At 50.5% G+C, this 25,712-nt stretch overlaps 1 protein-coding gene and 1 pseudogene across 1 annotated transcript in view; one reads left to right on the forward strand and one right to left on the reverse strand.

Annotated features, from left to right (window-relative positions):
• Positions 1-25,712, forward strand: part of LOC149361470 (uncharacterized) — a 441,205-nt gene that overhangs the window by 289,619 nt on the left and 125,874 nt on the right. The gene's annotated exons all lie outside the window — the stretch shown is intronic.
• On the reverse strand, positions 962-24,921 carry LOC149361473 (uncharacterized; annotated as a pseudogene).

The raw sequence follows: 25,712 nt of genomic DNA on the forward strand, positions 1-25,712 counted from the left end.
AGCCAGTTGTTCGGCTTCTTCTGCGCGAAGAGTGTATTCCTTGGTGCCAACGTTGAGGTCGTGGTTATCAGAGAGATACATTGCTTCCAATAACGTCGATACTTCTCGGCCATATCTTTTATGGCCTTGACAGAAGAGAGTCGTCCGCATGCTTTTTTGTTGTGCTGCGTCGTACACGAAAGTAATATACAGCAGAATGTGGTCGCAAGATAGGCGTTCAGTGAGAACGTATCTTCATAGGCAGCTTGTGGACGAGAGTATTGTTAAGGCGCTCGGTGAGGCCATTTGCCTGGCAATTGTGGTTTCTTTTTCTTATGAGTAGTGGCACTCATTCACAAGAGGAATTCGAAAAGTTTAGCATGGAAAGCGGTGCCTCTGTCCGTGATAATAAGTGCCTGGGCGCCGCGCCCCAGGTCGATGTGTTCAACAAAAAATTTAGCAGTCTCGGCTGCTGTGACGGACTGGAGTGTCTTGGTTTCAGAGTAACGTTTCAGATAATCAGTGGCGACCATGATCGAAATGTTGCCCGAAGGTGAGGTTGGATAACAGCAGAGAAGGTCCATGCCAGCTTGATCAAATGGAACTTTGGACACTTAAACAGAACGTAAAAGTTCAATTGGCTTCACAGGGGGCCTTTTACATCACTGACAAACGTTATACATGCGCACATCGCGTTACTCTTCCGCAGCAAGCTTAGGTCAATAACAGCTGTGGTGGATAGCAGTTAGAGTGCAGACATAGCCTAAGTGACCGGCGGTAATCTCGTCATAACACACATGCAACGTCACTTCCTGGAGAGGCTGTAGGAAAATGTTGAGGCAGTCTTTTCCTGTTAGAGCAAAATTAGCTTTGTACAGCACGTCGTGGCGCATACATAAAGCCTGCGTTCATGCGAATCGCTGGAGAACATCTATGGCACGCTTTTAGTAGTAGTAGTAAAAGACTTTTATTCGACCATAATTTACAGGCCGAGCATCTCGACCACCTGGGCGATCAGAAGCCGCTGTTCTTCCCCTTCAGCACCAAGCCAGTCGAGCCAGGTGGTGATGGATAGAGAGGTTGGGTTGAAGGAACCGGACTGCTGAGCAGCCGGGAAATAGAAGCGGCATTGGCCCAGGTCCGCATAAATACAGGGGCAGTTGGGACAGGAAGGGTCCGACCGATAGCGATACAGAAAGAGGCGGGACGGGGTGATAACTGCATTCAGTTGGATGTGCCGAAGAAAGTGAGACTCCTGCACCATTAGTGATGGATGAGGGGGAGGGTAAAGGCGTTTGTCGAGGCGGAGCTCAAGGTAGTCCTCTTTCATGGTGCGGCGAAGGGTGAGTCTCCCAACGTCCTCTGAGGGCTTGGGCCAGGGGATCAGCGGTGCCCAGAAAAGTGTGTCGCGGGCGAGCTGATGGGCCAGCTCATTGCCGTCAATCCCTGAATGCCCTGGGACCCAGCGGAGAAAAACGATTGAAGACTGCAGTGAGGAGACCGCCAGTTCGACCTCCTGCTGGAGAGAAGGTTTTGGTTTGGTTTGGTTTATTGGGGTATAACGTCCCAAAGCAACTGTGGCTATGAGAGCCGCCGTAGTGAAGGGCTCGGGAAATTTCGACTACCTGAGGTTCTTTAACGTGCACTGACATCGCACAGTACACGGGCCTCTAGAATTTCGCCGTGATCGAAATTCAACCACCGTGGCCGGGATCGAACCCGCGACTTTCGGGTCAGCAGCCGAGTGCCGTAACCACTGAGCCACCGCGGCGGGTGGAAAGAAGGGGTCAGGGTGCGTTTCTGTATGCGGTGTATAGCGGCTTGTGAGTCTGAATACACTGTGTAGAGGGAACGAGGGCAAATGAATGGAGGACATGCGAAATGGCGAGGACCTCGGGGGACAATGCGTCTGGAGAGTGTAGATACGGTCCGCTGGTGTGGGTTTCAGGAGCAGGGACGGGTGGATCGTACAGGGTGTAGCCGCAGGAACCTCGAGGCGCCACGAAGGAGGCATCCGTGTAGGCTACACCCTTGATATCAAAGAGAGGGGCATGGTGCTGCGCGGCCGCATGACGACGGCTGGCGTGCAGGACGGGGGACATGTTGGTCGGGAGGGGAAGTATACGAAGTTTGGGAGCGGGGTTGGCAATAGGAGAGGTAAACGGGGAGTTTGTAATGGGCGAGATAGCCGCTTGAGTCAATAACCACTGACCCTGACTGGTAAGGGAAAGCCGGGAAAGCTGCGAGCCACGATGGAGTCTGAGAAGACGACGAAGAGGATGGAAGAGGCCTGTGGCAAAGTGCTTAGTCGTAGAGGTAGTGATAGGGTGGTTGAGAGCTGCCTTGTAGAGGGCCACAAGGGCAGTCTCGAGATCGTTAAGTTGAGTCTGAGTGAACGAAGCGTAGGGTGCAAAGTACAAGACCTTGTTGAGGGCCAGTGCGTGGGCAACTCGACACACGTGAGCCTCGTGGAGACCTGAGCGTCGAGTGACCACGCGCCGCAGGAGGTGAGTTACCGAGTGGCAGGTGGTGACAGCGCGGTGGAGGGCTTGCATATTCTTGGCCGCATGCAAAGGGAAGCCAAGAACTTTGCACTGTGTGACGACAGGAATGGGAGGGCCAGAAAGGTGGAGAGAGACGAAGTGGTTGTGTGAGCGTTGGTAGGAGGAATGGTTGAGAAGAAGCTCGGATTTCTCAGGGGCAGGAGAGAGGCCAGCGGTGGTGAGAAAGGAGGCGATGAGATCTAGGCCACGTTGCAGGGTGTACTGTACGTGACCGGGAGAGCCAGATGAACACCAGAGAGTGATTTCATCGGCGTAAAATATATGATTCAGGTCGGGAATTTCAGCAAGCTGGGAGCCGAGAGGGGCCATAGCGAAATTGAAAAGGGTAGAAGAGAGAACATCACCTTTAGGAGTGCCACGGGTGAGGTGGTGTGGGTTAGACAACTGGGTGTCTACTCGAAACCGAGCCACACGTTTAGACAGAAATGAGCGGATATAGAGTAAATGCGGGACAATCCAAAGAGGCGAGTAGAGTAAGGGTGTGATCGTGGCAAACACCGTCAAAGGCCTCGCGAACGTCGACGGTCACAAGCGCGTAAGTTTAAATGGGTATAGGGAACAGGAACGTTTGCTGGAGAATCAGAAACATGTCCTGTGCACAGACGCGGCGTCGGAAGCCAATGAGAGAATGGGAGAAGAACTCTCGTGTCTCAAGAAAATTAGAGATGCGAGTCAAAGCCATTCGCTCAAGGGTCTTACCAACGCACGACGTCAGGGAGATTGGGTGGAGGTTAGAGAGAGAGGGAGGTTTGCCCGGCTTTCGAATCGTAGAAATAAGGGACAATGTCCAAGAGCTCGGCAAGCAGCCGCTCTCCCAGGCCTCATTGTAGGTTTGAGGAAGGAATTCTTTGGCGCAGTCAGGAAGGTTACGAAGTGTGGTGTATGTAATGGCACCCTCACCGAGAGCCAAGCGTGTAGCATAAGCAGCCAGAGCAGATTCGAGCTCCCGGAGAGTGAAGGGGTGGTCCAGATCGGGGTTAGGCCCACCTGAGTGCACCGGGTAGGAGGGTGCAAGAGGGGGCGGGAGGTAGAGAGAGGCGAGCTGATCAAAAAATTCGGAGGGAGTCCCCTGAGTGAGGGCTTTAGCTAGAGTGGGAGCAAGGGCAGGCTTATTGCCAAGGAGGGATTTAAAGAGAGACCATGCGCAAGGCGACTGCAATGCAGAGTCAAGGCCATCACAAAGTGCACTCCAACGAGAATGCTCGAGGGAGGCGCAGTTGGCGACGATCTCGGCCCGCAGAGCAGTGATCCGGGAGGAAAGTTGGGCATTGTGGGGTTGGGAGCGAAAGGAGCGTTGAAGACGTTTACGGCGACGCCATAAACAAAGAAGGTGAGGATCTGGGTCTTGGATTGGGTGACGAGAGCGAACACGACGGCTACTGGACGTGAGCGCTGCAGAAATGCGCGACGTCCAGTCGTCGTAGGATTGAAAGGAGTCGGAGGCGAGATTAGTGTGAAAAGCATGCCATTCAGTGTGAATAACCGGATGACAGCGAGGGATGTGGGAAAGAGAGGCGGTGATATGGATGAGAAAGTGGTCACTTAGAAGAGTTTCGGCTGTCACCTGCCTGTGAAAGGAAAGTGAACCCCGAGAGAAAGTGAGGTGGGTGTCGTGGGGCGTTGTGAGGCAGTGCCCGCTCGAGTAGGGGAGCCAGTAGTATTAAGAAGGGTGAAGTGGCGTTCCTGGGCCAGACAATGGAGGAGGCGGCCGGGTTTGAGGGTTTGTGGGTAGCCCCAGAGAGTGTGAGGGGCATTGAAGTCACCATCAAAGAGGAGATGGGAGGTAGAAGGAAAAGAGTGAAGGAATTTGCCCTGAGCAGAGAATAAAAAGGAATTGACAGGGGGGTTGTAAATAGAAAAAAGAGGACGAGTGAGATGCGTAAAGAAGGGTGGTAATAAATCACACTAACTAAATATTTATGGAGGGCGGAGGGGATGTCAATTTGCTCTACGAGCACGTCACCGCGTACATAAATAGACGCAAGTGGTGTGGCCGTAGTGGCATGGTAGGCGCGGTAGCCTGGGACAGTGCGGGCCGTCCGGGTCTCCTGGAGAAGGAGAAAAATGAGGCAGGGAGGGGCGGGTGAGTAGACACTGGTGGAGGGGGTCTTAATGTGGCAAAGATTTCGTCAGTTCCACTGCACAATCTCGAGGTCCTCGCCAAACGCCAGTATCATAGTGGAGAGGTAGAGGCTCGCGATGGTACGCGTTCCTTCTTTTTTGCCCGGGGCAGTGACTCATGGACGGATTGGAGCATAGATGTGAAGGATTCCAATTGCTTTGATTGTGCTTGGAGGGAGGTAAGAATCTGGAAAACCGATGTCTCTAGCTGAGCCAAGCAAGTGTGGTGTGCCTGTGTGGCGGTTAGGAATCGACGACAGTTTTCAGCGCCAGGAATTGCTGTTGCTGCTCTGAAAGAGTTGCTGCCTCTACGACTGCAATCAGAGGCATGTCCTCATGACTAGAGACCTCGAAAAGCAGTCGGCATCATTTTGCTGGCGGTCTGATCTGTGCACGATGGTGATATCAAGCTCCATAAGCTCCAACTTGCAAGGAAACCAGAGGGATCCCGCAAGTTGGTACAGTAGCATAGCAAGTGGCAGTCACTCAACACTTCCAAGTGCTGGCCATACAGGTAAGGTTGAAGTTTTATACCTGCCCAAACAACAGCGATTCTTGCGTTTTCGGTAGTGCAGTATTTAGATTCAGCAGGAGATTGAGTACGGCTAGCGTATGCTATGACGAGCTCTGCGCCGTCCTGCCACTGGACGAGTAGAGCACCGAGCCTCTCACTGCTTTCATCTCTGTCGACCAGTCTCGGCACGAGCAAACCGAAATGAGGAAGGACAGCGGTGGATTTCAAGCAGCGCCATAAGCCGTCAAATGCCTGCTGATTTTCTGTCTACGCGAAGGTTACCTAATCGTGCGCGTCAACAGTGCAGCAAGGCAGAAAAAGTTATGGTGAACCGCCGGTATCAAGAGCAGATGCGCAAAAAACGCCGGGCTGTTTGCATCTTAAATAGAGCAGGAAAAGTGGCGACAGCGGCGGTTTTAGCAGGATTTGGCCGGAAGCTACAATTGCTGGCGACATGGCTCAGAAGTAAGAGCTCTCATAATCGAATTGGCATATTTGGGAATTTCACGTGACCGGCAGATGTTAAAGCCTGTAACGCGAGAAGAGGCGTTGGAGGTGTTCCTCGAAAGTAAGCGGAAACACAACGTCGTTCAGGTAGTTGACGCACGTTTTTCACTCCGGCCTGATGAAATAGCTTCCATCATTGTTTAAAACGTCGTAGGAGCCGTACATAAACCTATAGTAAGGACCTATAAACCTATAGGAAGGCATAAACCTATAGTCATTAAGTCCATCGGGCGTTGCGAACGCTGCCTCCTGAGAATAATTCCCATCAACTTTGATTTTCAACAACAACTTTTTATGTCCACCAAAGAAAGCAGCGCACGTCCCCTGACCTGTCAAGAAGGTTGTAAATGCATGGGAAGAAAAAAGCGTGTTTTTCTTAACCTGTTAAACTTCTGTCAAACCTTGAGCGTAGAATGCAATAATTCTTACTCACCAAACCACACGCCAAGCCCAGGGACACCTTTGTGGTTGCAGCATTTCTGCAGCCTGCTGCACTGCTTGCACCATTTAATGGAATTGCTGAGCTAATGGCATGGCGCACCCGCAATGAATCCTGGTATGGGGTTTCTCAAAAAGGTCGGGTACTTGTGTGTGCTATTATGCAGTGCTTTGTGAGAGGATGAAGATATTTTTGGAACAGATATAGAAGCCCAACTAGTATTTTATTTTTGGTTGCCGTAAGCCTTTGTCGACATCAGGCACAATGTGGGGTGTTATCATGAAGTATTTTTTTTCATTTCCGTTTCTTTTCTGAATTCTTTTTTAAATTTTTTCTTATTTAAATTTTTCATTCCTTTGTTTTCTTTATGGAACCCATGCATTCACTAGATGCGCCTTTATTCATGCCGAAACCTTGAGCATTTGTGGCGGAGTAGTAGCGTCTCCGCTTCAAATGCCAAAGGCATTGGTTCGATTCACAGCCTCTGCGCAGTTTCTTTTTAAGTAGTTATGCAGCGACGCTGACAGCTGCGGCCAAGTGCGCCGCGCGTGACGTCACTCGGTTTCGCGCATGCGCAGAACTCGCCATTCCTTTTCACAACATACGCGAAGCTTGGCTCCCACCTTCGCACTGAAGCTTCACGATTCAAAATAGCTGTGGTTTAGCTGCTGAAACCTGGCAGAGTATCGGCAGTCTAGATTCTTTCGGAGACGCAGAACTCCATTCATTGTCGTGTGTCGACGTGGATGTACTGTCTTCGGCTAAGCGAGCCCGCAAAGCCGCGTCGTCCTTAGGTCACTGATCGAGACGCTTAGCGCGCTTTTCCTTGGTCTCCTCGGCTCGTCTCCTCCTCTTGCCTTCATTCCTACGACGAGCCCTAGCTTCCTACGAGCTGTCCATTTCTACCACAGGCTCCATATAGTTGTGATATACATACCCGCCGCATCTCTGACGACACTCCGCGCATACGCACAACTGACGAGGCGGGCGGCTAGAAGCTCGATGCAGGCTAAAATCTAGAATCCCATGTACTGTCCGATGAGAGTCCATGTTAAAGAACCCCAGATGGTCAAAATTTCCGGAGCCCTTTTCAAAGGCGTCCCTCATAGGCCGAGTCGCTTTGGGACGTTAAACCCTCATAAATGAAAACCATTTTTTTTATCCCACTGTATATTCCTTCCTCTATGGCGCGGGTCGGGTGCCCGTAGAGATATGTGAGACAGTTACTGCGGCTTCCCTTTCCTCAAAAAACAATTTTCAATTTTACCATGCAATCCCTTCGCCCGTTCGGCGCGACGCCTTTCCCGTGGTGCCACGGCTCAGCGCGCAGCCTCGCTGACCTCGCGAAGCGGCTGCCGAAATGTAGCTCTCACTACAAAAACAAGAGGAGGACGCCAGGCGGTAATTACAGGTTTGTCATCAAGACGAAATTTCTTATCTGCGCTGCAAGTTTTATTATTACACGAAAATCTTGTATTTAACGAGGAGTCAACCCGTGGCGGCTGGACGAACTAGGCGACCTCATCGTTTGAACGCTTCGAGACAATGTGCCTCCAATTTTTAACGGGTGCCTTTGCTCGAACGCATGCTTGAACTCAGGATCATGCAGCTTTCATCGAGCAATTGGGCGTTGCCGCTGCACACGGCAGCGAATGATTGGGTTAGGGATAGCTGGTCATCAGATTCGTGTGGAGCGGGCTGACATTCCATAGACGGCCATTTCCACCACCTTTGGCTTCTTTGTGCGGAAAGCCTGTTGCACTACGCAACACAGCACAGACTTCAGGGAACTCTGAACGTTGTCACACACAGCCTTGACTTCTTGTACACCTACTTCGAATACCTGCTCGTCGTTAGATCATTAACCGAGCACGAACATCACTTGTGAGCGCTCCTCAGAGACTCACTAGATGATTGCAGCCGCGCGGTGAATCTGAACAAGTGCGTCATCGTCATCTGTGCAGTCGACTTTCTAGGCTGCCTTTTTAACAAAAAGGCTTCAAGGCTGCCGACAGCAAGGTCAAGGCGATTCAAGGCATCCGACCTCCTAAATTACTCTAAATTTCTGGGAAATCTTCGGCCCTCTCAGCCTTCAGTTCGGCTTTCTACCAAAGTGGACCCAGATCCCCTGGCCCCTGACCATCCATCTGATAGCAACAGCCGTCAGTGTCTGTTCAGTAGACTGAAGGTGCTACAACTGCATTGGCAGTTGCAAAGAAGGCGCGCCCGAACGCCACCGCTCATATAAGCCAGTTTACGACGTCGGGCTTCTTCGCATGACCGACCCACTGAGCATTGCAGTTGGCGCTGGTCAAAGGCAGCACGCCTTTCGATGGTAGCGCTGTTTTTTTTTTTAACACTGAAGCTAAAGCCATCTGATGGTAAAGACTCAAAATTCAGCCGCGATTTGGTGCGTTCCTAGAAGAACTGGACTTTCACGCCGTCAAAGACCATAAGCTCTTGACGTTAGGCTTCCACCTGAATTGCAGCCCTCCAGTGCAGTGACATCGGGGAATTCAACCTTATATCGGAAGTTAGAGCGGATCTCCGTCACGTGAACGAGCCGGAAAACGCTTCCGCTGATTTACTCTCACACTTCAGTGCTCTGACACCCAAACCATCAATGGACAAACCAACGGCGTGAATACAACTCAACTGATCTGACATAGCGGCCGTCCAGTGCGGCACTCCGACCTGCACCAGCTTCGTTCCTCATCTACGTTTGTCACCTTCGCTGATGCCCCACTTTCGTTTTTCCCCGCGTTGATAACGTTCGCGATTTATTCTGGTGGCCAGCGCCGGTTGGCAATTTTGGCTTCCCGTTGCGCAGTTTTTGACCAACTGCACTCCATGAGCCACAGTGGTATTTATGTGACGCATAAGCTTAACACCACTCGCTTCATTTAGCCAAGCATGAATACCAACGCTTGTCGCTGAACAAGGACACGTCGTAAAATGTGCGAGCCAAAGTTTGCGGACATACAATAATGGCTGACTGCTCATTTTTTCCATTCTACATGAGTTATCTTACATCCACTGACCGTGCTGTTTCTCTCTCCTGATTACATGGGACATGCTACCTGGTCCTGCGCATAGATCAGTTCACACCTTGGCGCAAACCATGGCCGACTCCTCACTCTAAGACGAAAACTGTAGCTGCCACTTTCATGACTGCGGCTGGATGTCTCGTTTCGGCTATCCAGCTGTTATAATTGATCAGACCGCCTATTTCAATCGGCTCTGTCGAACATTCTCAATTTTCTAGGCGCACGGCAGATCCATATGACCGCCTATCAACTTTTAATAAAGGGCATGGTCTAACGGCGCTATTGAGAGCTTTTGGCTCATTCAGCGCCTATTAGCCAAGAGAACACTTGTCTAATCACCTTCTGCTTCCCCGTATGGGCACTCGCTTAGCTCACAGGGCGCAGCTGGGCTACTGTGCTGCAAAATAAGTATGCAACGTTCGGAAAAGGCTTCACTGGAGAATTTTCCTCGCCTTGGTTCCCAATGCCTGTCCACGATGCTTCCAAGCTTATTAGCCACCTTAGCCGCACATTTCAGAACCCTACTCCTGGAGTTCCTACTAATTGCATTACACGGTCTGTATTCTTCAGTCAAGATCTTCACTCAAGTCGCCATGAGTTCGTCCTACGCGACCACGTTCCGTCAAACCCTAACTCCTTCGTACAATGAACTGTTCCGCGGGCTCTGTCAGAACGCTGAGAGCTTTACGCTAGTCATCAGTGATCGTGAAGCCGCCGTTTCATTTAACGGACTGCAAACTGCCTACCTCGCAGTACTCGCAGCCTTGATCCCCCCACTCACTTCTCACTCGTGACCGCCATTCTCTTATGGGGTCTGTTCCAGGCACAGACATTGAACTGCTCTCCGGCGGACGGCTCTCTTGTAGCATCTCTCTTGTGTGGGTTGCGTTGTAGCATAACTTGTGCTTAGCCCTAGCCGCAGACCACAACTGGATCCGTGTGCAGCGCCCATGAGCGAACTCAACCAAACACTTGGTTTTCTTCGCCGTAATTTTCCGTCGCTCCAGTGTCTCTAAAGGTACTTCTATATAAGTTTTTTGTTTGTCCGAAACTAGAGTGATCCTGTTCTGCCTTAGATCTAGACGCCAAATCACTCATAAAAGCCTTCGAATTAATACACAGTAACTCTGCTCGTTTTATGCTTTCCATTACTCACGTAGAGCCAGCGAAACTCTTTTGAAGAACACATTGAATGTTTGTTCTTTTTCCTTACGCCGAATTATTTCTCGTTTTTGTCTCAGATAATATATTTCACCAATATATACTAAAAGAATCGCTTTCTTTATAACTTCGCATTTGTCGTCCCGCATACACCACCGCAATGTTGGCGTTACAAACTGCGGGACTCATCTTTATTCCCACTGTAAAGACCACCTCGAACCGGAGCCACCTTCCCGCCTATGTTGTGTCCATCACTACGCCCGATGCCCTCATATATGCTGTGTACAATCACCTTAATTAATCTACCTAAGAAACATGTATTTTTGTTACTCACTGAATCCTCTCTGGAACGCCGATCGGTCCTGAGAGTAAATAAATGAAATGAAAGTTACCGCGAGGCCTCGCAGAATGAGCGGCGCATTATTCAGGACAATTCTAGCCTAATACTGTCTGAGCTGGTTGTCCGCGCCGTAGCTGCACCCTTTGCAAGGGTCCCGCACTGAGAAAAAAAAAATACGTGTCTAAGATATGCGAAATCGCATCTGTCGTCTAAAATTTTTATTTCAGTTAATCAAAGGTCAGTATAATATTGACACATCCAATATTATATCGTTCTCCTCAGGGTACAGCACAAGACAACGCCATGATTTTACAGTAACACCATTAAACGCACGAATTAACACATTTAAGTACTCCTTTTTCCCCAGAACGATTACAGACTGGAATAATCTAACTAATGATGCAGTAACCCAAACTTCACTAAAAAGGTTTGAAAGCCACCTTTAACTTTTTTATGATGTCGTACCGCTACATTTCTTTGTTTCGTTTGGACTTTTTGAAATTGTGTTCTTGATCTTAAATTGTTGATCAATTGTTCTTGTATTGTTTGCTTGTTCCTGAGGTCGTTTTTGTTGTTTCCAGAATTTATGTATTGTGTGCCCACCCTGCGAAGGTCTTGTAAAAGATCGCAGTATCAATAAATAATAAATAAATAAATAAATAAATAAAAGCAACGTTCGGATCCCACCGCCGGCATGTGGTTGTTTTTTCTTCTGCTTTTCTAATCGATTGGCTTTAAGCGACAACATATTCAGTAATATAAATTGATCAACACCACAAAATAAATAAATAAAATTAAAAATCCCCTGTGCCCCTTGCTTTCTGTGGCGGTTGGCTTCTCTCATATTTATAACGAGCCCCGCATTCCCCTTTCCTCGACTGCTTAATTGCTAAACGAGGGCCGCGGTTCTGGCAGCCTTCATGCCTTAGGAAGCATAAGAGGGTTCTCACACAGCTTCCACCCTCGCCGTTCGATGACGTTCTACGTCACATCAGCGGTAACTTTGGACGTGGTACGTCCGCCGCTTAAGAACGTGGGTAGCGCTGGTGAACACTCACAAGGTTAAGTTATTTTTAAACATAAATACCCCCGAAAGCAGAAGGTTTGACAGCCGTCGCCGTAGCTGAGCGGTAGAGCACCGGACGCGTAATTCGCAGGTCGTGGGTTCGGATCCCACCGGCGGCATGTGGTTGTTTTTTCTTCTGCTTTTCTAATCAATTGGCTTTAAGCGACAACATATTCAGTAATATAAATTGATCAACACCACAAAATAAATAAATAAAATTAAAAATCCCCTAAAAATAGAGGTGCTTTTTCTCTGGCTAGACTAAACTGAAGAAGCCCTGAAGTAGACCTGAAAATTCAATCTCTGCTTTCCTGGTAGAGTCACGATCCAATTCTGCGCACATCGCCTCGTTCCAGAGAAGCGTGGAAATCATGAGGATGCAGTCGAGCTGGTTAAAAACGATGGTTTAATTACCCTTATAAACAAAGAGGGTGACACTGTGTGAGTTTTCTTCGAGGCTTTTAAGGCGTGCATTTTATGGGGGTTCAAAGGTTGTGCCTTCTTGAAACGCTTCGAAAGGTGCCCGATCATGTACTGGGGATTTAAATGGGATCCCACAAAGAGAAACAATTTACTAAGTAGCTCAGCTGAACTTTTGGTTGCCCATCTCAGTATTTATAATTATTGTTATTACTTGGTACGATAAAATTACAACAGAGAACTTAAAATAGGAAAATAAAAAAATCTTGCATTCAGACGCCAACAGAAACTACACAAGGAATAATGGCTCTCGAATAAAAATTGCCGATGAATACGTTGCTTGCTAATGCGAAATTTGAGCGAACCTCATCAGCTATTGCAGCTTTCCGATCAACTGAGGCAAAAATTTAGAGCACGACTTGAATGTACAATTAAAGACAACTGGTTATTTTTCACACAAATTTCGTCTTCAAGAAACACTCCACTAAAAGTTCTTGATTATCCTGAAGAAAGCTTTATGGTCGGAGAAATAAGTATATGCGCTACTTGCTGCAAAAGTGCCTTGTTCTCAAAGGCGAGGTCTATGCAAGTATTATGCGGGGTTATCACCGCCGTGGGAGACGTTACGAGCGAGAGGAACGGGTTGTTCTCACGCATAAGTGGTAAGAAATTCCTGTTTGTCTTTATATATACAGTAAACACCACACTAACCTTGCACACCCCTTCAGTCAGCAGATCCACCCAATCTCCCGCCACCTAACCCAGTCCGCCGAGCCCTATTCAGTATTCGCCGCTCTACGGCGCCGGGGCCGGATGGCATAACGTACACGGCACTACTCAATCTGGACGAAGTCTCCCTCCAGGAACTCACGGAGCTCTATAATAACCACTGGCAAGCTGGGACCCTCCCATCAGCATGGACCCATGCCAGCATGCGATTTATACCCAAACTGGGCAAACCCCTCACTCTTCAAAATTTGCGCCCCACCTCCTTAACGAGCTGTGACGGCAAGCTCTTCGAGCATGTCATTCTCAATCGCCTGCAACCGTTTCTCGAGAAAACAGGCTTTCTCGCCAACGTTCAATTCGGCTTCCGCCCAAACATGTCAGCGCAAGACGTACTTCTTGCCCTTTATGAGTCTCTCTTTTGCACCAAGTGCCGTACAGCCAGTACGCGAACCATACTGGTCCTGATATTCATAAGGCTTTCGACGCAATAAGCCATGACCATATCCTGACGACATTAGCCACCACGGGATGCGGCATCCGCATATGGCAATATATTCGGGTCTGGCTTCAGGGACGTACAGCAGAACTCCACCTTGGGGATATTGCCTCCGAGCCTTTCCCCCTGCCTAACCGGGGTGCCCCACAAGGGGCGGTTCTGTCACCTTTACTTTTTAACATTGCCCTAGCGCCACTGGCAAAAGCCCTTGCTGCTATCCCAGGGCTCCACACAGCCATATACGCAGATGATATAACCCTCTGGACAACGGGAGGATCCCTTGGAACAGCCCAGGATATCCTGCAATCTGCCAGACATCACCACCACTCATTTAGTAAACACAGGCCTCCGTTGCTCTCCAAATAAATCGGCACTCCTGCAGCTGAAGCCCCTCCCTAGTGACCCCCAGATTGAACTGCACATGTACGGGATGCCAGTGCCCATTGTGCCTCAGGTGAAAATTCTGTGCCTTCTCAGTAGCAACACACTCGATGCAACCGCCACCCTTCAGCTCTTGCAAAGACCGACCAAACAGGTCGCTGCACTTATCTAGCGGGTGGCGGGCGGCAGCACGCAATCATGGGCTGTCTGAACGCGAGACCCTCAATATGACAAATGCACTAATCATTAGCCGCATTATATACCACCTCCCATACCACATACTCACTCAGCGGCAAACACGACAGGCAGACATCCTAACACGCACGGCAGTCACCTCCGCCCTACGTCTTCCACGGAAGGTTAGCACGAAACGCCTCCTCGCCACTGGTACCCACATTAAAGTGATCGAATTAATAGAGGCTCAACGCACCAACCAATTAGCCCGCCTGAGTCGCACAGAAACAAGACAACGCCTACTGCGACAGCTACGTCTCAATCCACCCATTCCCACCCCAACAAGTCCTACACCTTACACGATTTTCTGCGCACTCAGGATCACATGTCAGAAGCCCCTACAACGCAATATGAGCGCTAGTCTTCATCACGGTAGGTGGCAGGCACGAGCAAGCTATTACACGAAAACATACAGCAACCGCTCTGGTATCCTTTATGTCGACGCGGCAGGAAATTCGAAACCAGGATATTTCACGGCAGTCGCAACCTATGAAATAAGTACAGTGGGGGCCGCCGCCACTACGCGGACTAATTCGCCTGCAGAAGCGGAAAGAGCCGCCATCGCACTTGCTCTGGCCCACTCCACCATTGACAAAAACGAAAACGAAATTTGCACAGATTCCCAGGCCGCGTACCGCCTCTATGTAAAGGGCGTGGCGACGCCGGCAACACATCGTATTCTTGCCACAGTAGCCTCTCTCAGCCGAACAGTTACTCTGTCGTGGGTCCCTGGGCATGCCTCGATCCCCGGTAATGAGCGCATTCATGTGCTGGCCCGAGAACTCTCCTCCCGGACCCCGGATGATCAGGCACCCAACCCTGCGAAAAAGGCCCCATCGGTCCTCTCTACATATTGCTACGGACGCTGGGAGGACGACGAAGTGGGTTGTAACGAAGACGACGATGAGGTGCGCGCTTGTGTGGAGAAGAAAGTCAACGAGGTGTGCTCAAGTCAATTTGGTTGTCTCCATTGAGCTGACCGCCATCGAAGATGTGCCATCCTTTGTAGCGCCAGCAACAACCTATCCGCTGCGGGGTAGCGGCTGAGTACCTGGCGGTGTTGTGCTAGCTTGCCGAATTTCTCCTTCTTGTTTTCTGTGCCTGCTCCTGTTATAGGGTGATTGGGCGCGGGACGACGGCTTAATATCTACCTCTTCTCCCGGCCAAGGGTTTTCGCCTTGGTCGGCCACTCTTCCACAGGACCAGCTCCCAATCGATGTCTTTTTTCGCAGTGGAGTAACCAGCATTCCTGTGCTTTAGTTCCTGCCGATGGAGGCGCGATTCGTTTGAAGAACTCGGAAGCAGTGCAGGTGGCCCTTCAGACTACATCGCCTCACTACATGCGAATCACAGATGTGCGGCAGTTCGGCAAGGGTGGCATATTGTGCAGGTCACCGGACAAGGATTGTGTCGCCGACCTTTTGAAGTGTACCTCCTTCGCCAACCACCCGGTGAGCGCATTTATTCCGCCTCATCTAGCATGTTCCAAGGGTTTAGTCCGATGTGTTGACTCTCGATTGAGCCCTTCGGAAACGCTGGAGAACCTCTCGTCTGCGGGCGTCATTGCGGTCCATCGTTGCAGAATGGTAGAGGGGGTGAAAATACCTACAGAGTCCGTCATAGCCACATTCGCAGGAGTAGTGTGCCCTTCAGAGATAAAAGTGTGGCCACTAGCGTTCCTAGTTGACGCATTTAACTCTCGTCCCCTTCAGTGTCAGAACTGTTGGAGATTTGGCCACAGCGCCAAAGCCTGCAAATCGGGCTCACGGTGCTGTGCATATGGCGAAAGCCATGCTAGAGAAGAATGCCCTGAACAGCAAGAAAGATGTTGCCTGTGTGGTGGTGCCCACTCTGCCAACTGTCCTGATTGTCCTGCACGAGCTCAAGAAGTGCAAGTTCTAGAGATAATAGATAAACGTCGATGCACGCGACGAGAGGCCTTTGCCGCAGTCAATGAAAGAGCCTCATGTTATTCTAGTGCGGCTGCCAAATGTCCACCTGCAATGGACGCCTCTTGGACACAAGCCATTACCGCTGCGGTTGAAAAAGCAGTGGCGAATGCAATGGAACGCATTATAGAAACTGTATCCACGTGCATTTCACAGGTAGTAGCTACCCAGATGACTAATCTGCTACAAGCGCACGCCGCTCCGCTCTTGTCCTCTATGGTTTCGGCTGCTCCTCCACCATCTGTGGACATCAATAGCGCTCCACAGGGCCAAAGTCAGCATGAGCGACAAAGAACTCCTGAAAAATCTCTCCCCAACAGCGTTAAGGACGCATCCTCTGATGAATGTGTTGAGATGGAATTTGATACCCGCACCCAAAAACGAAATGGGTCTCTTTTGAGTATCCCGGATCCATCTTGTCACCAGTCCAAGTCCAAAAAAAGTCATGCAAATCAAAATCCTAAGACCAGGATTCTCCAAGCGGCAGTTGCCGCTGCAGCACTCCCGCCAAAATAGGGTCGTTAAGTGTTCTCCAATGGAATTGCCGATCGATATCCTCAGCTTCAATAGATTTAATATGCCTATGCAATCAACTTCAACCGGATGTAATTGCGTTACAGGAAACATGGCTTACTACAGATATTAATTATCATCCTAAACATTACCGTTCGTTCCGGCTAGACAGGTCTTCACGAGGGGGAGGGTTGTTGTTGCTGATTTTCTTAGTTTTGTCACAGGGCTTTGATTTCTTTTCAGTATGCGGACAGTCAGTGCGAAGTACTAGCGGTTGATCTCAATATCCCAGGTCAACAGCCCTTTACTGTAGCTAACGCATATTTCCCTTCAGGTGTGCATGACACTCGGCCCCTTGATGCATTGATGTCTAGCAGCAGATCTCAGGTTTTATTAGTTGGGGATTTTATTTTGCACCACGTGACGTGGGGTTTAAAACAGATTGTTTCGGCTCTAGACTATTTGATTGGGTTTGCGACAACAACATAGTCTGCAACAATTCAGGAATGCCTACATTTGTACGTGGTCTATGCCGCTGTGTTAGACTTAACTTTTTCCTCCCCAGGAGTCTCTGTCACGTCTTGAGCGCCTGTTGACTGGGCGACAAACAGTGATCATCTACCGATTAGTTTCACGGTTGCGTGTAACTTAACTCTTCCCGAACGACAACAGCGCACCTTCATAAATTACAGTCGCTTTAAAGACACTCTCAAATCAGCTCTCACAATCGATTCGGACCGAAACACCACTACAAATTCCGAATGTAAAGCTACACATATATGCACAGTGTTGGAACGCGCAAGGCAACAGTCTCAATTCATTGTCACAGGATCCAAGGATGCAATCACCAATAATTGGTGGAATGCAGAGTGCACGCGTGCCTATAGACGGCGGAAAGCAGCCTGGAAGAAACTCCTCCTAAATCAATGCCCAAAAAATTGGTTGGATTATAAGTATGTCGCAGCAACATTTAAGCGCACTATCTCCCGCGCGAAGGAGGAGTATATTACAAGTCATTATGATTTTCTTTCTCAGTCAGGAAATAAACGGGCTGTAAGGGATCGCTAGTGTACGCGTGGTCATCGGAACGCGGCTGGGAGCGCTCAAAGCGAAGCGTCTCCTTTCTTGGAACGCGGCCGCTCGCGAACGCGCCGGGAACTACGGTTGTCCCCCCGCCCCGCGTTACGGATTCGCGCACGTGCTGGCACGAATGTTTATTTCTGTTTGTTTTTACTTTTATTTTGGAATGGAAAGGGCGTTTTGTCCTACGGAAGGTGGAGGGCTGGCCATGCTCTCGGTAAACCAATCATGTGAGCAGTGTAACATGATTGGGCGCTAGCGAAATGTGGGCTGGGCCTTTAGGGCTTTAAAACCGGGCCCCGGAGCCGGAAGCGGGGTTCTGCGCTAAGGTGAGATGCTATGCATCTTCGGCTATGCCGAGTAGGGGCCTCCCCTAGTATTAGCCAGTTCCGCCTTTTGGTTGTTTGTCTTTTTGCCGTTGTATCTAATTTGTATCTATTGTAAATACATGTACATAAACTTGAAGTATTTGCCTTTATCCCTGCATCTCGGCTCTTCGAGAGGCAGTCTCTGACGGGACACCCCTGGTGAAAAGAAAGAAGCTTCAGTCTTCGAGTTAGATAAACCGTCTCTGGCGGGGCACCTCTCGTGCAAGAAAAGAGAACCTGTGAAAATTTACTCGGGCCTTGTTTAATTTTATGAGGAGAAGAAAAGTGATTCCACCGGCTGTCAATATTGAATCCCTCGTTCAATCCCCTGCTGACATCGCTAAGGCCTTAGAGGGAATTGCGGGTGGCCTAGAACGTCTATTCACATCTGCACTTCAATCTCCACCTACATTCTCAAGCATCTCAAGTGATTTCATTCAGGTCACTATGCCTGAGCTTTCGCAAATTGTTCTGCGCCTATCACCAGCGGCTCCTGGCCCCGATAAGGTAAATACATCTATGATTAAAATTTTGTTTACCGAATCTCCTGAAGATCTATTGGCTCTGCTTTACCATTCCCTTAAAGGTCCATGGATACCCCATGAGTGGCGTCTTGCGGAAATAGTTCCACTACTTAAAAAACAAGGGGAGGGTTTCACTTCTGACAACATACGCCCGATTTCATTAACATCGAATTTAGTGAAATTGGTGGAACGGGTCCTGCTTCGTCGTATCATGTATTTCATTTCTTCAAATGATATCTTGAATCCTTGTAAAATTGGTTTCAGGCCGGGCTGTTCGATTTGGTGTGCTCATACTGACCTTGAGAGTCGTATTAAATTAGCTTGCAGCACTAAACAGTTTGCCGCGCTTGTCACTCTGGATATCAGTAAAGCCTACGACAGCGTCGAGTACTCGATGCTGTTACACAGATTACAGGTCCTTAATTTCCCAAACTATTTCGTAGCCTGGATCTTTGCTTTCCTGGAAAATAGAGAGTTTTATTGCTGCCGAAATGGTGTTTCTTCAAGAAAATTTCGGCAGACAAGAGGTGTACCGCAGGCTCAGTTCTTTCCCCTGTTCTTTTTAACATCTTTGTAAGCTCCACTCCATGCATCCATAATGTGAAAACTTACGTGTACGCTGACGACATCGCATTTTTTGCTTCTGCAAAAGATATTCACTCTCTGTATCAGATCTTGCAGGATTACCTCAATATTCTAGACAAATGGTTAGGAATTATTCATCTGTCCCTCAATGTGAACAAATGCGCCTTGTTGGTCTTGCCGGTTTCTCATCCTGTACATATCTGCGTTGCTTATAGAAATCATATAATTCCTCAGGTTCAAACAATAAAGTATCTTGGAGTGATTTATGACTCTACTCTTTCCTGGCGGGCTCACATTGAGCAAGTTTCTGTAAAAGGAGTTCGGGCCATTGGCATCCTGCGTCGGCTTTGCAGCGCTAGGTCAGGGAAGAGAAGGCACACACTTCTTCTGATCTATAAAATGTATGTCCGCCCAATTTTGGAGTTCGGATGTGTTTTAATCTCAGGAGCTCCTGCCTATAAACTTCATCCGCTTGTGCTCTTATAGCGTGAGGCGTTGTGCCTCTGCTTGGGACTTCCAAAGTATGTAGCTAATGTTGTCCTGCACCTTGAGGCGCGAATTCCATCTTTATTAGCCAGATTTCGCCTTTTAACAGTCCAAACCTTTTTAAACTTGTGCGACTCTCCTCTCCACACATCCAATGTAATATTTCTTAGTCAAACCGCAGTCTTTTTAAATGCCACCTGGTCTCGTTTGCATACTCCGCAGATATGTCTCGTGCAGTCTCTCCTCTATCCCTTAAACATTAAGCTCACAGATATCCATCCACTGCATAACATCTCACCTTCAGTCGAGATTGCATTTGATAACATTTTCCCATCGAATGCCAAGCTCCAGCCCTTTCCTCTCCTTCACGGTTTGTTACAGGACCACCTAAGGTCCTTTCCTTTTCATATTCTCATTGCTACCGATGCCTCGCAGGATCGTGAAAAGGCAGGTGTGGGCATTTTTTCACCTGCATTTGGATGGTCCTTTTCTCTCCGTCTCCCTGACTTCACTCCAATTTATCTGGCCGAATTATTAGCTGTCATTCTAGCCTTACGTAAATTAGATCCTGCCGTTTCCCAAGTCATGGTTATGACGGACTCTCTATCTATTTGCTTTTCATTATCATCACCCTCTGAGTCTCGGGCATTACGCCTCTTTAAGCAGCTGATCCCGCTCCATCTAAATTCGGTGAGGTTCCTTTAGGTACCGGGTCATGTGGGCATTCAGTTAAATGAGGTTGCTGATTCATTAGCAAGGGCCTCTCTCTGTGGCCCAATAATTGCTGTCCTGCCAACCTGCGCATATAAAGCTGCGGTGAGGTTTCGCAGTTACACAATATTTCAGGAATTTTCAGCCTCCGCGCTTACTTCATCTCCCGAATATCAGCACCTTCTGCACCCTTGGAGTAGCAAAGACTGGAGTTCGCGCAGACTGGAGCTCTCTTTCACGCGTTTGCGATGCCGAGTTCCTCTGCTAAATTTCTACCTTCACAGATCTGGACTGGCGGTTTCTCCCCTGTGCCCATTTTGTGCCGAGGCTGAGACAGTGGATCACTACCTGCTGTTCTGCCGCCGATTCTCTTCTTTGAGGAGGCGCCTATTAGAAATTCTGTTCCATCAGCTGGGTCTGCCTGTGACCACTGAGGTTGTTCTTTCCTTTGGCGCTACTTCGCTTGTACGAAGCAACAGGAGTGCGCGCTGTGCAGTTCAAAAATTTCTTCTAGAAACACAGCGACTCCCATGCTAATATTAATTTTATTTATTTACTTTTCTATGTGTTGCATTTTTCTGATTATCAAACAGTTCATTTATTATTATTATTTTTAATTTAATTTTCTCAATTTTATTTATTTTTTTTCTGGCCGTCCTTCAGTCAATACAAAATTGAACCATTCCATATGATCCATTCAAATTTGCCCATGAAGCCGTCGTCCCATCTTCGATCTCCCAGCTAACAGGACCCCTTTCGTTGCGTCGTCCAAATTGTTAGCCTATACTCTATTAATACTCCTTTTCCTCTAAAACTCCTAATCATTCCAACAGTTCACTGCCTGCGTCTTGGCCACTCCCCCGTAGTGGGTATGTGCCATTCTACTTGAGGCCAACCAACCAACCAACTACTCCAAGCCGTCGGTCCCTTGCGTAGCAGGTTACCTCTGTTGTTTCTACTGCTGCTTCTAGCCGCCACGTATCATTTGGTGGAGGTTGCTAAATTCGATCCCCGACCTCAAGCTGACTCTCCGCCGAGGCCGCCATCTCGCCAACATGTCTACCGAGTCCGAGCCATCTCCCTCTCCGTCAACACCGCCAGCGGTCGTCGTCGCCCACCACCGCGAACCGGGCACGTTCTGCGGTACAGACGACGTTGATGTGACGATTGGCTGGCCCTTTACGAACGCGTCAGCACGCACAACAGGTGGGATCCAACGCTGATGCTCGCTAACGTGATATTTTACCTGACCGGCACCGCGAGAGTGTGGTTCGAAACCCACGTAGATGACTTGACCTCACGGGACATCCGTAAGCAGAAGCTCCACGACCTCTTCGGAAAACCCATTGGCCGCCAACTCTCCGCCAAGAAAGCACTCGCGTCACGCGCCCAAACTTCCTCCGAGCCATACATAGCCTACATACAAGACGTCCTCGCCTTGTGCCGTAAAGTTGATAAAGACATATCCGAGGCACATCGAGTTGGCCACATACCGAAAGGCATTGCCGACGATGCCTTTAATCTGCTTCTATGCTTCTATCTATCTGCTTCCACGGTCACTTCTGTTCTTGAGGTGTGCCGGCGTTTCGAGCAAGCCAAACACCGGCGCATTTCTCACCGTTTTGACCGGCTGCCGAACACTGCTGCTAGCTCCTCCTGTGAAGATCTGCCAACATTGCGGCAGCCTTCCGACCCGGCTAACTTAACCCATATCGTGCGCCGCGAACTGGAAGCGATGACGCCCGCTGTTTCTTCCTTGGCACTGCCGGACAACACTTGGCACTGCCGGACAACACTTGGCACTGATCCAAGCCGTCGTTCGCCAGGAGGTTGCGAACATGGCCGTCCCTTCTCCTCGCGTCGTGGACAACGCTCATGCCAGCCCGGACCCTCCAGTGATCGCAGCTGCCACTTACAGCCGCAGCTTCTCGCCTCGGTACCGATATCGCAATCCTGCCGAATGGCGTACGTCTGATGACAGGCCGATCTGTTTCACCTGCTCTCGCGTCGGACACATCTCCCGTCACTGCCGCAGCCGTTGGCCACCGCCACCTCGCCCGTACTCCGTCGTCGACCGCCGCAACGACTACGGCCCGCGCCGGTTCACACCACGTTCCGATCCGCTCCGTGACGAGCCCGCTCCGCACGCTCGTGGGTCCAGCCGCTCACCTTCCCCATTAGGCCGCCGCTACCGTTCTTCTACCACACGCCGCAGTCCTTCTCCTTCGACCTCCCGCCACATCTCGGAAAACTAGCCGATGCAGCCCCCGGAGGTGACGCTGCATCATTGACCTGGCCTGAAAATCCTCTCTTGACCCCAGCTGCCCAACGTAACCTCTTGAATGTTCTCGTGGATGGTGTCCCGGTCCTTGCCCTCATTGATACTGGCGCCCAAGCGTCTGTCCTGAGCTCTTCTTTGCGCCGCCGTCTGAAAAAAGTTTTAACGCCTGCCGCCATGTCCACGGTTCGCGTCGCCGATGGCAGCCCCGCTGCCGTGATTGGAAGGTGCACTGCGAGAGTCAGCATTGCCGGACGTCATATACCCCTTCTGTTCACCGTCCTGACCAGGTGCCCTCAGGATATAATCCTTGGCCTTGACTTTTTAACCGCCCACTCAGCTCTTATTGACTGTTCCTGAGGCCTTCTCCGATTGGATCTGCCCCTGTGCAATGACGACTCCACCAGCTTACCTCGCCTTCAGTCCACCGAGTTTGCTCGTCTGCCGCCACGAGCTGCTGTCTACATCCCTATGTCGCCTTCTCCTCCCGTCCCTGATGAAGACTACGTCGCCTGCCCTATCACCGCTGTGATTCTGAATCGTAACGTCCTCTTTCCCCACACCATTGTCCACATCACCAACAACTGCACCTGCCTCCCTGTCCTCAACTTCAGCCTGTCCCCTCAGGTACTTCCGACCGGCATTTTACTTGCTGATCTGTCCCCATTGACCGATTGCACAGTTTCTGTCCTGGCTTCTTAACCAACGACTGCCGTCTCCAATGTCCCTACATCGCAGCCCTCCCGTGAGGATTCTATTTCCCGGATGATCGCGGCCGATCTGCCCTCTGCTGATTCTACAGCTCTTCACACCCTCTTGTCCTCCTAGAGTGATATTTTTGACTTTGGGGACCGTCCCTTGGGTCACACCTCTGTTGTCGCCCACCACATTGACACCGGCGAGGCCCGCCCTATTCACAGACGGCCCTATAGGGTCTCTCTCGCAGAGCGCCGTGTTATTCAGGCAGAGGTGGACAAGATGCTGGCCCGCAACATCATCGAGCCTTCGAGTAGTCCTTGGGCGTCCCCTGTCGTACTTGTTAAAAAGAAAGATCAAACCTGGCGATTCTGCGTCGATTACCGCCATCTGAATGCCGTCACAAAGAAAGACGTCTACCCTTTGCCCCAAATTGACGACGCTCTCGACTGCTTGCACGGCGCCGGTTACTTTTCCTCCATCGATCTTCGCTCAGGGTACTGGCAGATCGCTGTCGATGAACGGGATCGGGAGAAAACCGCCTTTGTCACCCCGGACGGCCTGTACCAATTTAAAGTCATGCCTTTCGGCCTGTGCAATGCCCCTGCGACCTTCGAGCGCATGATGGACTCCCTCCTGCGCGGTTTTAAGTGGACGACATGCCTCTGCTACTTAGATGACGTGATTGTTTTTTCGTCCACATTCCAAAGCCACCTGCATCGCCTTTCAGCCATCCTTGCCATCTTCCGCCGCGCTGGTCTTCAGCTGAACTCGAAGAAATGTAGCTTCGGCCGCCGTCAGCTCAAGGTCCTTGGCCACTTGGTCGATTCTGCTGGGATCCAACCCGACCCCGACAAAGTCCGCGCCGTGCGTTCATTTCCTACTCCGCGCTCCTCCGGTGATGTGGGCAGCTTCCTCGGCCTATGTTCCTATTTCCGCGAGTTCATCAAGGACTTCGCGGAAATAGCCCGACCTCTTACCACGCTCCTCAAGAAGAACATCCCGTTCGCTTGGGGACCCCCCCCCAAGCTGACGCCTTCAGAGCTCTTATTAGTGCCCTCACTGCCCCGCCTGTGTTGGCGCACGTTGATCCTTCAGCCCCTACGGAACTTCGCACCGATGCGAGCGGCCATGGCATTGGTGCCCTACTTGCTCAGCGGCAACGCAACAAGCTTCGCGTTATTGCGTACGCCAGCCGTCTCCTTTCTGTGTCAGAGCGCAACTATTCTATCACCGAGCGGGAATGCCTCGCCCTGGTTTGGGCTGTTGCAAAATTCCGCCCTTACTTGTTTGGGCACCCTTTCTCTGTTATGACGGATCACCACGCCTTATGCTTGCTTTCATCGCTCAAAGACCCTACTGGCCGGCTGGGGCGCTGGACTCTTCGCCTTCAAGAGTACACTTTTTATGTCGTCCACAAGTACGGCCGCTTGCACCAGGACGCGGATTGCTCGTCCCGTTACCCTGTCGATGCGCCCTCCTCCAACGAATGCGAGGTTGACGCCTGCGTCTTATCCATCTCGGCCTTCCACAACATTGCACAATAACAGTGCTTGGATTCTTCGCTACGTTCCTTCATCGACCGCCTCACTGCCAACCGCTGTGATGCGTCCCTCGCCCCGTTTGTGCTCTATGAGAACGTCCTCTACCGGCGCAATATGCGGCCTGACGGCACTGACCTCTTGCTCGTGGTCCCTCAACACCTGCGCAGCAGCGTCCTTGAGCAGCTTCATGATGTTCCCACGGCCGGTCATCTTGGAGTCTCCCGCACCTACGACAGCGTGCGCCGCCGCTTCTTTTGGCCCGGTCTATACCGTTCTGTCCGCTGTTATGTGGCCGCTTGCGAGCTGTGCCAACGACGGAGGACGCCCTCGGTTCTCCCTCCCGGACACCTTCAGCCGATTCCAATCCCCGTAGACCCGTTTTCCCGTGTCGGCCTCGACCTGCTCGGCCCTTTTCCGGTGTCTGCTATGGGAAACAAATGGATCCCGGTCGCGACGGACTACTCCATGCGCTACGCAATTACTCGAGCGATCCCAACCAGCTGCGCAACTGATGTCGCTGACTTTCTCTTGCACGACGTCATACTCCACCACGGTGCTCCCCGTCACCTGTTCACCGATCGCGGCCGCTGCTTTGTTTCCAAAGTGGTCGCCGAACTCCTCCGCTCCTGCTACGTCCGTCATCAATTCGCCACGGCCTACCATCCACAGACGAACGCCCTCACTGAACGTCTGAACCGTACCCCCACCAACATGATTTCCATGTACGTCTCCGGCCATCACCGCGACTGGGATATTAGCCTCCCATTTGTTACATCCGCCTACAATTCTACGCGTCACAATACAGCCGGTTTCTCCCCTTTTTACCTTCTTTTTGGCCGCGATCCTTTGCTGCCCTTCGACAGTGTACTGCCCGCCACCGCCTCAGCGAGTCCTTACGCTCGGGACGCCATCGCTCGCGCCGACGCTGCCCGTCTTGTCGCCCGCCAGCGGCTGTCGGCCTCTCCAAGTCAATCAGAAAC

This window comes from Amblyomma mixtum, chromosome 2 (assembly GCF_055824585.1).
Source record: "Amblyomma mixtum isolate Tamu chromosome 2, ASM5582458v1, whole genome shotgun sequence".
NCBI classification, from domain to species: domain Eukaryota; kingdom Metazoa; phylum Arthropoda; class Arachnida; order Ixodida; family Ixodidae; genus Amblyomma; species Amblyomma mixtum.